The sequence below is a fragment of the Solanum verrucosum genome, unplaced genomic scaffold (genome assembly GCF_900185275.1).
Source record: "Solanum verrucosum unplaced genomic scaffold, falcon-dt-bn FXZP01000094.1, whole genome shotgun sequence".
In the NCBI taxonomy this organism is placed as follows: Eukaryota; Viridiplantae; Streptophyta; class Magnoliopsida; order Solanales; family Solanaceae; genus Solanum; species Solanum verrucosum.
The window spans coordinates 1,042,220-1,059,042 of NW_026019970.1; the positions used below are offsets into that span (position 1 = coordinate 1,042,220).

The following is a 16,823-nucleotide window of genomic DNA, read 5'->3' on the forward strand; positions in this document are numbered from 1 at the left end:
CATGATGTCACCATGTAGGGACCGGAGCACCGCTTGACCATCCTCCTCCGCGTGGCTAATACGATTTCCTATCAAGGTTATTGGTGAGTCCTCCATTCCGGGGACGTTGCTCATGATCTTTTGCTATGTATAAGACTTTTCTTTTTAGTTATGTTTTGACTATGAGGGTGAGCCCGGTAGTTTGTCTTGGCCCCCGCTAAGTACTCATGTTTAGAGGTGGTATTGGACAAGTTGTGTATTATGCTTGAGCTTGACTCATCTATGGTATTTATGTATCATTTCTTCTTTTTTTCTCTTGCTCCCTTAGTCCCGATTTCCCCCCTTTGATTATGCTTATTGCTTATGGTCATTTTAATTGCTTCCGCGACCAAGGATGTGTAATGATACGCTATGAGGCTTGTTTGGGGTTCCTTCGGGTTCCCCATTCGCCGGTCACGTCTAGGCCCTAGGCTTGGGTCGTGACAGACCCCGTGTTTGAGATCAAATGCAACGTCACAAGACCCTTCATAGGTGACAGTGAAGTCTACGACATCTCTGACTCAGAAATGCGCATATCTAATTTTGTAGGCCAGAGTTGTTACTCATCCGAAGGAACATTTTTACTCCCAAATGATCCCGCGTCGTAGTTCAATTTAGAACCAACAGACCCTTACAGTTTCTCAGACCTTAACAAATTAACAGTCGTTGGTTGTGATGAACTTTCTATAATTAATGCAGCTGGACTTAACTTCTCTAATGGTTGTTTCTCTATCTGTTTAAATCCTGTTGTTGAAGGAAAATGCAAGGCAGATGGTTGTTGTCAAATAGAAATACCAAAGGGCATGAAATCCTTCGAAATGAAAATGGTATCACCAAGCAACCACACAAAAGTTTGGTCTTTCAATCCATGTGGCTACGCGTTCCTTGGTGAGGCCAGTCGTTTTCATTTCCGGGGATTGAAGGATCTAAATGATACGGATTTTGTAGAGAGGATTATCGACAATGTCCCTATTGTGCTAGATTGGACCATCGGAAATCTTACTTGTGTTGAAGCAAAGAAACGCAAAAATTATGCTTGTCTAGTTAATAGCCAGTGTGTGGATTCCCACACTGACATTGGTGGATATCGATGCAAGTGTAACCCGGGATATGAAGGCAATCCATACATCAGTCCGGGTTGCCAAGGTAATTAACTTGATGTCCTTACATTTACATACTTCAAAGAGAGTACAATTAGTGCATTATTCATAATTTATGAGGGATAATCTCAGTTGATTCATATTTGACTCACTTTTTAATGATTATATAACCAAACTATTTAAAATGGATTGAATTGGCGGATAACCATAATTTTAACCCACTTTGCCACCCTTATTCATCACTAATACATTGATTATTCGCTCTGACCAAAATTAATACTCCCTCTGTCTCATTTTAATTTTTTTCTTTAGCTCATTTCATGTTCATTAAGAAAAATAAATAAATAAATAAAAGGTATAGTTTATTAAATTATTTAGATATTTTTTGAAAATTGAGTTTATTAAAAAAGAAAATACTTTTTAACGCTAAGGGTATAGTTTTCAATTGTCAAGTTTAACTTTTCCCAAGATGATACTATACTCCCTCCGTCCAATAGTATTCCTAGTTTAAACATACTCTTTAAGAAATTACTCAACTTTATAAAGTAAGAAATGTTTTCACTAATTAAATTACCGTTAGTTTAATATTAGTATCAATTTAATATAGTTTTTTGGTTATGTAAAAGTTCATTGATCTAAATAAGGATAAATTTGAAAAGAAAAAATTGATATTTTTTCACTATTTATGGAATTATTTATTTTGGATTGAATGTAAAGCTAAAAACACTATATAATTGAATGTAAAATTAAAAACACTATTTCCTCTGTCCCAGTTTATATTGCTTAATCTTCTGGGACACTGATCTTCTTGCTTTTACTACTAGCTTGAAAGTGAACCTCTCCTTTTAATACTAAAAAACAAATGCTTTAATAGGTAGGGTCACAATAATTGGTAGGAATCAAAATATATAAACATCATGGGGACACTATCACTAGAAATTAACTCAATAATGCGTAGTGCTTTATCTGCCTTATTGGAACGTGGACCCTAACACTTGAGGTGAAGTTTACTCATCACTAGGGGTGCTAAACAGGCGGATCAAATTACATATTGGTTGATCAAAAATGGATAAATTATCTGACCCGATCTATATTTAAGGCAAGTAAAAATGGATAAACCCAAAAGATAATATAGATATTCATATTATCCATAAATTATCCGACCAACCCAATTTTTTTTTTCTCCTTTTGGGATGTGTTTGGTATGAAGAAAAATATTTTCACGTTTTCCAAGAAATTAAATATTTATCTAATTAAAGTAAAGTTTTGATAAGAAATATTACTTACTTTATATGTGGAAGTCATTTTTTCTTAAATTAGAGGAAAATAAGTCCATTCAAAAAATATGTTTTCAAAATATTTAAATTAACTGGAAACTATTTTTTCAAAAACATTTTTCTTCACACCAAACACATCCTTAATAAGTTACTTTTTTTAGAGGATGTTACACCCTTACGTACTTTAAGGAGAGTGCGATTGATAGATACTCATAATTTATTCATATTTTACGTGGATAGTATGTTGATCCATATTTGACCAATTTTTAAATGATTAAATAACCAACCCATTTAAAATGGAAGAAGAAAGCTAACGTTTAAGATTATCTATTGGTAAAAATTGAAGGGAAAGTAATTTTTTTTTAAAAAAAGATTATCTAAGTTTAAGGTTGACGTGATGTCTTTTAACCTATCACTCATCTAAAAGAATTGAGATCACTTACTATGATATGTGGCAAGCGAGGGGTGTTTTAAAATCCAGTTGGTCAAGTGGAAGAAAGTTTCTAAGGCTATCAATAGTTTAGTGACAAAATTAATAATTCTCGCTAAGTTTGAAGGTGTTTTCAATACTTCTCTCTTCTTCAAAAGGACTTTAACTTTAGTGAAGAACATGTTTCTCCCAGTGAGTTCACCCCAATTAGCTAACTTGTCAACCACCATATTGCCTTCTTTATGGCAATGTTGGAATATATAGTTCCCACTAGAAGTGAAGTTCCATGTTTGTAGAAGAATTTTCATCACTTGCCAAGAGGGGTTGGGTTCCTTGTTGATCATGTGGATGATAATGCTATGATCTTCCATATTCATCTTATAAATCCTAAGGTTTTCTACTAGTTCATCAAGCGTCATGATAGAGATGTCCTTAGCTTCTTCTTTTGTTAATGGTAGTGGCTTTTACATCCCACTTAGTTTTGGAAAGGACTCTCAGAACTATATCAACTTGTTTCTCAATAGTAAGAATCTTTCATGGCAATGATAACTCATTGATTTAAGTGGTGAGTCGAGTGATTATTTCTAGCATGCACTCACTCTTCTTCATTTTGAAAGTTTCATATTGAGTGAACAATATGGACACCCCAAACTACTGACCTGACTAGTTTCTTCATGGGCATTGATCAGTGCGCATCTCATATATGTTTAGTTGAAGTACAATCATCTACCCCTAAACCACACAATGGAATATTTTTTGCCTTCGCATTCTTTATGAGAGTTATAAGATTTTTAGCAGTGAAATCTCGCTTTATTTTTTAAACTTGCTCTCATTGCACAATTTTCATCGGAATGGTTGGTCTTTTAGTTATCCGATCATGTAGCTCGTAATCTTCAGCTTGGATGAAATCCTCCATGCAATGCGTTCCTTCCAACAGGTAAAGTGAGATCCGTTGAAAAACAGGTTGTTGATTGTCCTTCACTATGCCCGATTGATGGTGGTGTTGAATTCATCATGATCTTATCTACCTCGCTCTGATACCAATTGATATTCTACACTACCTTGAATCATGTTGCTTAATTGAACTTTTTCGCCTAAGTAAACTGGGTTGCCTAATATTTTTCAACGAAGCAGTAAAACCAGTAAATTGAGAACACACTATTTTATGTGGAAACACTCGACTCACAAAAGGTGTAAAAACTATGACATGTAGAGTTCATAAACTCCACACAAACCTTCCAAGGTATGTGTTTCCAAGTCTTCGAGTTACCCCCAAATTGAAAATTATAATCCTACTTCAGTTACACCAACACTCAAACATAAAGAAGAACTCATAGAACATAAACTCTGTAATAGGACCTAGTTCTTCAAAGTGTTTCTTCAATATTGAGTAGCACAATGAAAGCCAATATGTCAATTGCCTTTTTGCTATATAAGTGTGTGAGTATTCTAAATCAGTTCTCGTCTATTTAAGCATAACTCTTTCGTTGAGTTGTTATTCACAATGAACCCTCTTTCATTCAATTCTCTTGTCTTATTTGAGTTCTGATTCAAGTTGGATTCCTCCATTAGTTAGACGTCTCACTTCCTTGGTACAACTCTATCATTCAACACTCGTTTGTTTAATTTAAGAGGTCGTTTGGTGTTATGGATAAGAAAAAATAATTTCGGGATAAGTTTTAAGTGCCCCGCAGATCTTAGCTCTATTAAATATTTCTATGCCAATAAACAATAAACATAAATTCTACTACTTTAGCCTTTTCGTAATAATGTTAACTAAGATAAGTTAAAACAGAGGAATATGGCTAGTGATGAATTATATGATCGATCGTGATTCGTAAGTCTAATGATGTAGTAGTTATAATGCTTAATTAAATACTCTTTGCTAGTTACCATTAACAACTTCTACAAATAAATATGTTAAAAGATAAGATATAAAGGCAAAGAGCGAGGGATTAATGTGGTATATTTCTCTGTTTTGCATGTCAGATATTGATGAATGTACTGATTCAAGTACTAATATGTGTGAACACAATTGCATAAACACGCACGGAAACTTAACTTGTTCCTGCTTAAAAGGCTACACTGGCGATGGCAAAAAGAATGGACTTGGTTGTATTGCACCAAACTCGAACTTTGAGTTTCCATGGATCAAGTTTTCTATTGGTAAGTTTCTCAGAAATTCAACTTGTTTCTACTTGCATTTTGCTTCCCTAGGCTTGTACCTCACAAAAGTATTAGCCGTATCTAGGGGTGCTCGTGGTTCGGTTTGGTTCAATTTTTATGGTTTAAAAGTAATAATTTTTTTGAGGACATACGTATCTCGATAGACACAAATATCGAGTACATAAACAATCCATAGGAAAGCTACTGTCGGTTCAATTAAGCAATATTAGAGTTATTTGTCACGCCCCGAGTCTACACCCTGGGCGGGACTGGCACTCGGAGACCATTGCTGGCCCCAAGCGAACCTTTGGCCTGGCTTTCTTAACTCAGCAGAAACCTAACTCAACAGAATAACTTCATGCAAAGCAAAGTCATAAGACAACTTAACTGATAAAAATCTGGCCAACAAGGCACCTCGGGTCTAAAAATAGAATATTTACATATATAAGAGACTCAAAACTAACTGACTGACTGTCTATGAAGCCTCTACAATATTGAGATGGATGTTGGGACAGACCCCACAACATCTTACTATGACAAAACTAAGAACACAAAATAACCGAGTCCTCCAGAAAGCAAGGAGGCTCACCACTGATTCTGGAGTGCTCAGCTAGATCAACGACGTGCAGGATGCTGATCTGGGGTACCTATATCTGCATCGTCATAAGATGCAGGCCAACTGGCAACAGTACATGGAATGTACGAGTATGTGAGCTGGAAACTAAGCAACAAAGGCTAGAAGGAGATCTGGAAGAAACTGAAATAACTTATCTGGCTCAACCCAACTCAACCTGACTGACTTCTTTCAATATAAGGCAATTTAAAACAAGTGTGATATAAAGAAAGACAGTTTAAAACATGGTATAAACTCTGTGTGTATACAAAGATACAATAAGCCTGAAATGTATATAGAAATACAAATGAACTGATGTATATAAAATACAATACTTTCTGTGTATGAAAATACAATAACTGTTGTGGGAGTTTCTCTAACCGACAACCATCACATGAGAGCTATAGTAATGATACAGCGATCGACCTCACGCTGCCAGAGCATCTTATACCCGGCCAAAGGTATAAGACCTGAACTGCCTAATGGATCCACTAGTTTATCTGGAAAAGGATTCATCTAAAAAGTATGATCTTTTTCTACCCATGGTGGCTAACATGGTTCTATGGGTTCTTTGAACGCTCCCCCAATTCGGTGCTCGATACTACTCCCAAAAATGTACTGGCTCTTATGTTTTTAAAACATATTTCTTCCTGCTGATATGAGATAATTACTCAAAAACTAGCCCGAAGGCTCCTTTGGAAATCTCAGTTTCCAACCTTGTTTAAATGTAGAAACATTTCTTTAAAACTTCTTTGGGAATACATAGTTACCTAATAATCTTTGAGAAATGACTCAACTTGGAACTCTTGACTCTTTACTCTTTACTTGACTTGCAACTTGAGCCTTAGAATGAAGTGAAAACGTTCAATAAAGACTCTCGAACAACTTTGAAAACTTACTTGAACTAACTCTTTGACTTTGCTTGACTTGACTCTAACTTCCCTTAACTTTGATCCTAACTCGCCTTGAATTGGATTATGGATTCAAGGTGTATGATCACACGTATTTAGGTGAGTTCGGGATGTTTAGAAACACTTTGGGGTGTTGAAAACAACTAGGGAACATAGGTATAACACCTAGGAACATGCATGAGAAAACATGGAAAGAATGTGAAAACTTGGCGCTCTGAGAGGCACGGAGCGCCAGACCCAATACGTCAGAGAAGGCCTGCTGGCGTACTGAGAGGCGTGCCGCCCCAAGGGGAAAACCTCAGAGCCCCTTTTAGAGCGTACTGGCAGGCGCGACGCGCCGACCCCTTGCCCTGAAAACTCGACTTTTCTCCCATTTTGCTTCATCTCTAAACCACCCTAACTTCAAGGGTTCCAATCCCAACCACTAAGGATCATAAATTCCCTCAACATACAAGAGATTTAACTTTAAACACACAACCAAATCATGTCCCACAACCAACAATAACTTCAACAACACAACTAACAACATCAACAACAATTAACAACTTCAACAACTTCAACAACAATTCCAATCTTTTCTCAAATCACAAAATGATCTTGGTGTGTGGGGCAAAGGATCAACCCACACAAACAAGTCACATACCTTGATAGGGATCACCCCTGACGAAAATCCACGATGACTTCAAACTCTAATGCCCTTTCTCCTAACATCAGTGTAGGATTTCTGGCGACTCTGTGCCGTTTTCAACCTTCCTTGAATCACTTTCACCTTATCCATAGCTTGGTGAACTAAATCTAGTCCTATCAATTGTGCTTCACCAACTTCAAACCATCCAATAGGAGATCTACATCTTCTCCCATAAAGAGCTTCATAAGGAGCCATCTGGATGCTAGAGTGATAATTGTTATTGTAGGCAAACTCAATGAGAGGTAGGTGATCATCCCAATTACCTTTGAAATCGATCACACAAGCCCTCAATATATCTTTTAAAGTCTGAATAGTACGCTCTGCTTGCCCATCAGTCTGAGGATGAACGGCAGTACTTAAGTTTACCTTCGAACCCAAGCCTTTCTGAAAAGATTTCCAGAATTGTGCAGTGAACTGTGCACCTCTATCTGAAATAATGGAGATTGGGACTCCATGAAGTCTCACCATCTCTTGAACATACAACTTGGCATAATCTTCTGCTGTATTGGTAGTCTTTACCGGTAGAAAATGGGCTGACTTTGTCATTCTGTCGACAATCACCCAAATAGAATCATGCTGTCTGCGAGACCTTGGCAACCCTGTGATGAAATCCATATTGATCATCTCCCACTTTCATTCCAGAAGTTCTATCCTCTGAGCTAAACCACCGGGCCTTTGGTGTTCAACTTTCACTTGTTGGCAATTTGGACACTTAACAACAAACTCTGCAATGCCCTTTTTCATGCCATTCCACCAATACACTTCTCTCAAGTCACGATACATCTTCGTGGAACCCGGATGAATGGAATATCTGGAGCTATGAGCTTCTTCCATAATCCTCTCTTGGAGTCCATCTACCATAGGTACATACAATCTGCCTTGAAATCTCAAAATACCATCTCCCCTTCAAAAGCTAATACTCTTTGCTTTTGAACATTTTCCTTCAATTCAAGCAAAATGGGATCTTGATCTTGTTTCTCTTTCACTTCTGACACTAGTGATGACTCGGCCCCATTTTCCACTGCTATTCCTCCTTCTGCGGAATCTGTAAGTCTGACTCCCAGGCATGCCAGTCTGTGCACATCTTTTGCTAGCTCTCTCCCTCCTTCTTCAATATGGGCGGTGCTACCCATAGACAACTTGCTCAAGGAATCAACAACAATATTAGCCTTACTTGGGTGGTAAAGAATACTCAGGTCATAGTCCTTGAGTAATTCTAACCACCTTCTCTGTTTGAGATTAAGCTCTTTCTGAGTAAGCACATATTGCAGGCTCTTGTGATCAGTGAATACGTTGACATGCACACCATACAAGTAATAACGCCATATCTTCAAAGCGAACACTACATCCGCTAACTCTAAGTCATGGGTCGGGTAGTTCTTCTCATGAACTTTCAACTGTCTGGAGGCATAAGCTATAACCTTGCCATTCTGCATTATGACACAACCCAAACCAATTCTAGATGCATCACAATACACCACAAGACCTTGAGTACCTTCTGGTAGCGTCAAAACTGGAGCTGTAATCAATCTCTTTTTCAATTCCTGAAAGCTTTTCTCACAAGCCTCAGACCATTGAAATTTCATTGCTTTCTGAGTCAACTTTGTCAAAGGAGATGCAATAGACGAGAACCCCTCAACAAACCTTCTATAATAGCCAGCTAAACCCAAGAAACACCTAATTTCAGTTAGAGATGTGGGTCTAGGCCAATTCTGCACTACCTCAATTTTTCGAATATCAACTCTAATTCCGTCACCGGATACAATATGGCCTAGGAATGCCACAGACTTAAGCCAAAACTCACATTTAGAGAACTTGGCATACAACTCCTTGTCCTTCAAAGTCTGAAGAACTGTTCTGAGGTGACTAGCATGATCTTCTTCGTTCCTTGAATAGACTAGTATGTCATCAATGAAGACGATAACAAACGTATCTAAATAAGGTTTGAAGACTCGATTCATCAAGTCCATGAAAGCTGCCGGTGCATTGGTCAAACCAAATGACATGACTAAAAACTCATAATGACCGTATCGGGTCCTGAAAGCTGTCTTTGGAATATCACATTCCCTTACTCTTAACTGATGATAGCCTGATCTGAGGTCAATTTTTGAAAAGCAGGTGGCACCCTGAAGCTAATCGAAAAGATCATCAATCCTCGAAAGAGGGTACTTGTTCTTGATGGTAACCTTATTCAACTGGCGGTAATCTATACACATCCTAAGGGAACCATCTTTCTTTCTCACAAACAAGACCGGAGCACCCCAAAGTAAGACACTCGATCGAATGAAACCCTTTTCTAGGAGATCTTTCAACTGCTCTTTCAACTCTGTTGGTGCCATTCTATATGGCGGAATAGAGATAGGACGAGTATCTGGAATGAGATCTATGCCGAAATCTATTTCTCTCTCAGGAGGAATTCCGGGTAGATCATCAGGAAACATTTCTGGAAACTCTCTTACTACAGGAACTGACTGAAAAGGAGGTATCTCAACACTAGAGTCATGAACTCGGACTAAGTGATAGATACAACCCTTTGAAACTAACTTTCTTGCCTTAAGGTACGAAATGAAACGACCCTTAGGCACTGCTGAACTACTACTCCACTCTAAGACTGGCTCATTCGGAAACTGAAACTTGACCACTCGAGTTCTACAATCTATCAATGCATAACTAGCATGAAGCCAATCCATACCTAGAATGACATCGAAATCTACCATGTCTAACTCAACCAAATCATCCATGGTGCTCTTGTGATTGATAGAAACAGGACAATCACGATAAACTCTTTCCGCTAGAATAGACTCCCCAACAAGTGTAGAAACACAAAAGGGTTCGCAAAGTCTTTCAGGAAGAATATCAAACTTATTTGCAACATAAGGAGTTACAAAAGATAAACTTTCTCCTGGGTCTAGCAAAGCATATACATCAAAAGCAAAGACTTTAATCATACCATTGACAACATTCGGAGAATTCTCTTGCTCATGGCGACTGGTGATTGCATAAAGGCGGTTTGCTCCTCCGCCGGTACTAAAAGTAGCTCCCCTAGGTGCCGTCCTGTCTAGTGGAACAACTGAAGAAGACTGTGCTTTATTGCTCCCATTACCCTGCCTATTCTTTGGACACTCTCGCATGAAATGTCCATTCTGACCACACCTGAAACAACCAATGGAGCCCTCTCGACAAATACCTGAGTGGTTCCTACCACACTTGGCGCAGGCAGGAGGCTTACTACTCCCTTGCGCCACACTACCCAAAGATTGTGTTGGTCTAGCCCTGAAGTCCTTCGAATTCTGGCCATAAAATTCACCTTTATATCTGGGTGCAGGTGTTCTAGCAGATGATGGAGTAGGTCCCTTTTGCCTTTGCTGAAAGGAGGAACGGTTTGAATTACCTTTCTCCTGCCCGGACTCATTACCGAACTTCGCTCTCTTATTTCTGAACTCTTCTTTGTCCCTCAGTTTCTCTTCCTCAACCTGTTGCACATAGACCATCAACCTGGATATGTCCATGTCCCCGATAAGCATTGCAACCCTACCTTCCTTACTTGACAACCGAGACAACCCAGCAACAAGCAAACTCATTATATTCCTCATGTCTGCAACCATCTCCGGAGCATAGCGGGATAGTTGGGTGAACTTCAGACTGTACTCATGAACACTCAAAGACTCCTGCTTAAGTGTGAGGAACTCACGTACCTTGGCCTCTCTCAATTCTCGAGGAAAGAAATGCCCCAAGAAAGCTTCCTCAAAAGAGGCCCAACTCTCAGGTGGTGCATTCTCAGCTCTACCCTCTTTCCACTGGTCGAACCAAGTTCTAGCAACATCCTTCAATTGATACGTAGCTAGTTCAACCCGTTCAGTATCTGCCACATGCGTCACATCAAAAAATTTCTTCAACTCCTCAATGAAGTCCTCTGGATCCTCACTAGTACTCGAACCCATCAAACTCGGAGGATTCATCCCCAAGAACTCACGGATCCTAGAAGTGTCAGCTCCTTCCTGTCAAGATCCCCTTTGCTGACCAATCTGATTAGCTACAACTTGACTCAACATTCTAATTGCCTCTCTGAACTCGGCATTAGAAACTTCCCCTTGATCTTGCACTCCCGGTGCATAGGGTAATTCCTGCTCATCAGCATAACGTCTAGGAAGACGCCCTCTACCAACTCTTCGTGGAGGCATGGCTATCTGAAATACGCGCAAGCACAGATTAGAAAGAAACTTTTTAGAGATAAACTCTAACGCACGAGATGAGTGTGAAAAAAATGAGAAATCTTCCTAAATGTTGTAGCCTCCCAATTATAGATGTGGCGCGCTTCACACCAATAACTAGGACTCTACAGACACGGCTTCATAGACTCCCTAGGACTCTTGAACTCTGTGCTCTGATACCAAGTTTGTCACGCCCCGAGTCTACACCCTGGGCGGGACCGACACTCGGAGACCATTGCTGGCCCCAAGCGAACCCTTGGTCTGGCTTTCTTAACTCAGCGGAAACCTAACTCAACAGAATAACTTCATGCACAACAAAGTCATAAGACAACTTAACTGATACAAATCTGGCCAACAAGGCACCTCGGGTCTCAAAATAGAATATTTACATATATAAGAGGCTCAAAACTAACTGACTGACTGTCTATGAAGCCTCTACAATACTGAGATGGATGTTGGGACAGACCCCACAACATCCTACTATGACAAAACTAAGAACACAAAATAACCGAGTCCTCCGGAAAGCAATGAGGCTCACCACTGACTCTGGAGTGCTCAGCTAGATCAACGACGAGCAGGATGCTGATCCGGGGTACCTGTATCTGCATCGTCATAAGATGCAGGCCAACTGGCAACAGTACATGGAATGTACGAGTATGTGAGCTGGAAACTAAGCAACAAAGGCTAGAAGGAGATCTGGAAGAAACTGAAATAACTTACCTGGCTCAACTCAACTCAACCTGACTGACTTTTTTCAATATAAGGCAATTTAAAACAAGTGTGATATAAAGAAAGACTGTTTAAAATATGCTATAAACTCTGTGTGTATACAAAGATACAATAAGCCTGAAATGTATATAGAAATACAAATGAACTGATGTATATAAAATACAATACTTTCTGTGTATGGAAATACAATAACTGTTGTGGGAGTTTCTCTAACCGACAACCATCACATGAGAGCTATAGTAATGATACAGCGATCGACCTCACGCTGCCAGAGCATCTTATACCCGGCCAAAGGTATAAGACCTGAACTGCCTAATGGATCCACTAGTCTATCTGGAAAAGGATTCATCTAAAAAGTATGATCATTTTCTACCCATGGTGGCTAACATGGTTCTATGGGGGCTGTGAGTTCTTTGAACGCTCCCCCAATTCGGTGCTCGGTACTACTCCCAAAAATGTACTGGCTCTTATGTTTTTAAAACATATTTCTTCCTGCTGATATGAGATAATTACTCAAAAACTAGCCCGAAGGCTCCTTTGGAAATCTCAGTTTCCAACCTTGTTTAAATGTAGAAACATTTCTTTAAAACTTCTTTGGGAATACATAGTTCCCTAATAATCTTTGAGAAATGACTCAACTTGGAACTCTTGACTCTTTACTCTTTACTTGACTTGCAACTTGAGCCATAGAATGAAGTGAAAACGTTCAATAAAGACTCTCGAACAACTTTGAAAACTTACTTGAACTAACTCCTTGACTTTGCTTGACTTGACTCTAACTTCCCTTAACTTTGATCCTAACTCGCCTTGAATTGGATTATGGATTCAAGGTGTATGATAACATGTATTTAGGTGAGTTCGGGATGTTTATAAACACTTTGGGGTGTTGGAAACAACTAGGGAACATAGGTATAACACCTAAGAACATGGGTGAGAAAGCATGGAAAGAATGGGAAAACTTGGCGCTCTTAGAGGCGCGGAGCGCCAGACCCAAAACGTCAGACCTGCTGGCATACTGAGAGGCGCACCGCCCCAAGGGGAAAACCTCAGAGCCCCTTTTGGGGCGCGCTGGCAAGCGCAACGCGCCGAACCCTTGCCCAGAAAACTCGAATTTTCTCCCTTTTTCTTCAACTCTAAACCACCCCAACTTCAAGGGTTCCAATCCCAACCACTAAGGATCATAAATTCCCTCAACATACAAGAGATTTAACTTCAAACACACAACCAAATCATGTCCCACAACCAACAATAACTTCAACAACACAACTAACAACATCAACAACAACTAACAACTTCAACAACAATTCCAATCTTTTCTCAAATCATAAAATGAGCTTGGTGTGTGGGGGAAAGGATCAACCCACACAAAGAAGTCACATACCTTGATAGGGATCACCCCCGACGAAAATCCACGATGATCTCGATGAATCTTGTTAATCTCCTCTTCTTCTCTTCTTCTCTTATTCTCCTTCTTCTCTTCTTCTCTTCACTCAAGCCCTAGCTTTCTCTCTTTTAAAATGGAACAAAATGATCCAAGTATCAGCCTAACTCAACATTATAACCTCAAAAGAAATAGCTAGGGAAAAGACCAAAATGCCCTTAATTTTCCGGACAGATTTCCCTGCCAACTGCCCAACTTCTAAAAGGCATAACTCTCTCATACAAACTCGGCGGCGTTGGGAAGATCATTTCACAAGCTTCACAACCATAACTGGAATTACTCCTAACTCATCCTGAGCTGGAAGTTATGACTGCTCAAAGTTGGCCAAAAATTCATTTTTTCCACAGCCAAATTTTCCAAATTTTCAAATTCTTTCCAAAATTGACTATTTCCGATTCTAAGCCTCTTCCAAGCTATTTCAAATTGTCGGATGTTACATTATTATTACATGAACAAAGTGATTCAATTAAAAGAAAGTGTGACTATCGTATGTGAGGTAGGGTAGGTAAGATTAAAGTAATGAATTTTGATGGACTTGGACTTAGGATTGTAATAGTTAGGCTAAAATTTAACTATTGGACTTGAGAAAATGGTAAAGTTAAAGACTTAAGTTAATTAATATTTAACAAAATATTTATATTTTTTACGAATAATATTTAAATAATTATAAAATTTATATATCTAATTTATCAGTTCGATTTTGTTATTTTTGCAGTTGTTTTTTAGTAAAACCAAAATCAAACCAAATAGTATTGGTTTTTTTAATCGGTTTGGTTCAGATTGTAGTTCGATTTAGTTTTTTAACCATAACCATGAACAGCCCTAAGCTCGTATCAAGTCATACACGATAAGTCTATCGGATATATAGTATGTTTAGAAGAATAGCACTCTGTCGATTATTACAATAAATTGACCTATCATGTACTTCTTATTGAAATTTTTTTTACTTATATCTATATGTATACACAATAGTGATAACTGAGGGTATATATTTTGTTGTTGTAAACACAGGTATGGGAGTTGGCTTTATATCCCTAGTGGTTGGGGCAATTTTGCTCTATTTCTGTATCAAGAAACGAAAACTCATTAAAAGTAGGGAGAAGTTCTTCCAACAAAATGGTGGTTTACTCTTGAAACAACAAATCTCCTCTATCAAGGGTGGTGTGGAAGCGACCAAAATATTTACAGTTGACGAGTTGAAGAAGGCTACGAATAACTATGCCAGTGATAGAATTCTTGGTCATGGCGGAAATGGAATCGTATACAAAGGTATACTACCTGATAAAAGCATAGTTGCTATTAAGAAATCTAAGTATGTGGATGAGAATCAAGTTGAACAATTCATCAATGAGGTAATTATTCTTACTCAAGTAAACCATAGAAACGTCGTTAGACTCTTTGGATGTTGTTTGGAAGCTGAAGTTCCTTTACTGGTTTACGAATATGTTTCTCATAGAACTCTTTTTGAGCATATCCACAACCAAAATGGAGCGCCTTGGTTATCTTTGCAAAATCGGTTGAGAATTGCTTCAGAGACTGCAAGTTCACTTGCTTACCTTCATTCATCTGCATCCATGCCAATAATTCATAGAGACGTCAAATCTACCAATATATTATTGGATGATGTTTACACAGCAAAAGTTGCAGATTTCGGAGCTTCAAGATTAGTCCCTCTTGAACAAACACATGTTGCTACATTGGTTCAAGGAACGTTAGGGTACTTAGATCCTGAATATCTCCACACAGGTCAATTGACAGACAGAAGTGACGTTTATAGTTTTGGAGTAGTTCTTGCGGAACTTTTAACAGGGATGAAACCTATTTTGAGGGGAACAAGTGACGAGGATAAATGTTTGGTGGAATATTTTGTATCGTCGATGAAAAATAATAGCTTATTTCAAATTCTTGATGATAGAGTTGTAAGAGAAGGAGGTATTGAGCAACTTCAAGAGATCGGTGAGCTCATCAAGAGTTGCCTTCACTTGCACGGGGAAGATAGGCCTACGATGAAGGAAGTGGCTATGGAACTTGAGAGTTTAAGAAAGTTCACTAGCCCTTGGACTAATGCACACGGACATGAAGATCAGAATGAAGTTTAAGTTTGGATTAATCTTCATTAGTACCCAATACAAATATCCCGCGGTGATCCAAAATAAAATGTCAATATGATAATTAGTGGGGATATATTTTTCTGTGTATTGTAAGTTTCATTTCTGGCTATCTTTAATTAATTTCATATTGGATGTTCTTATGTACTATATTTTCTTTTGAATTTAATCATCAATTTATTGCTCATTCCTATAAGATTACTCCTTCGTTTACAAGTTGAAGCCATCACACTTTCTGCATATGTAATGTTCAAACCAAAACAAAAAATGTGATGATCTCTAGGAGTGAGTAGTATCTTCCATGTATTACAATGAAATGAACTATGTCTCAAAACTTTAACCTATATTGCTTAATGATCCCAATGTTTATTCTTGGTCCATACTTTAGCGATATTTTCCAAAATAAAATTGAATATTCACAGTTAAGATTACTGTTTATCGTCTATGATTATAAACTTCGTGATAAAAGTGATAAAACAGAGTATCCAACAACCGATGTAGTTAACTACTACGAGAACACAAACTCTATACCTAGAAGAGTCCTATATGATACGAACTGTATACCAAATCTTGATAATTCAAAATTCAAATTAATGTATATCTTTAACCAACTATCAAGTACGCTATTACTTCGCAATGCACAAAAGTAGTTTACTACTTTGCTTTGAATGAATGTGAACGTAAGATCAAAATATTAATTTGTAATCTAGTTAATATTCAAAAAAAGAAGAAGATATTCCCCTCAAATTTTTGTGTGTGTATATACAGGCTTTCAAATTCATATTTAACCTCTAAAACATCACTTAACATGGAATGGAATTGAAAGCCTATCAATCAGCACACACAGATCCACTTGAAACTCAATGAACAAGTTAATCTAAATGACCATGATGCAATAAGAAAATTGTACATTAATCAATTGAAGTGAAAAACCATAGATCATATTTAGTATTTAAAGAAGTAATAAAAAACACTCATTGAGAACATAATTGTATTAATATATTTAAGTGTATTAAATTGGATTTATTTGTTACATTGATGTGTTTATTTATTTTTTTCTTTCTTTAAATTCGACACTGCTTACATAAAATTCTGCACACACCATTGATATAACTTATTAGAATAAATATT

General features: G+C 37.9%; 1 pseudogene; it reads left to right on the plus strand.

The window, feature by feature from the left end:
* LOC125817072 (wall-associated receptor kinase 2-like) overlaps positions 1–15,790 on the plus strand; it is a 37,965-nt pseudogene extending 22,175 nt beyond the window's left edge.
* Positions 15,791–16,823: the final 1,033 nt, after the last annotated feature.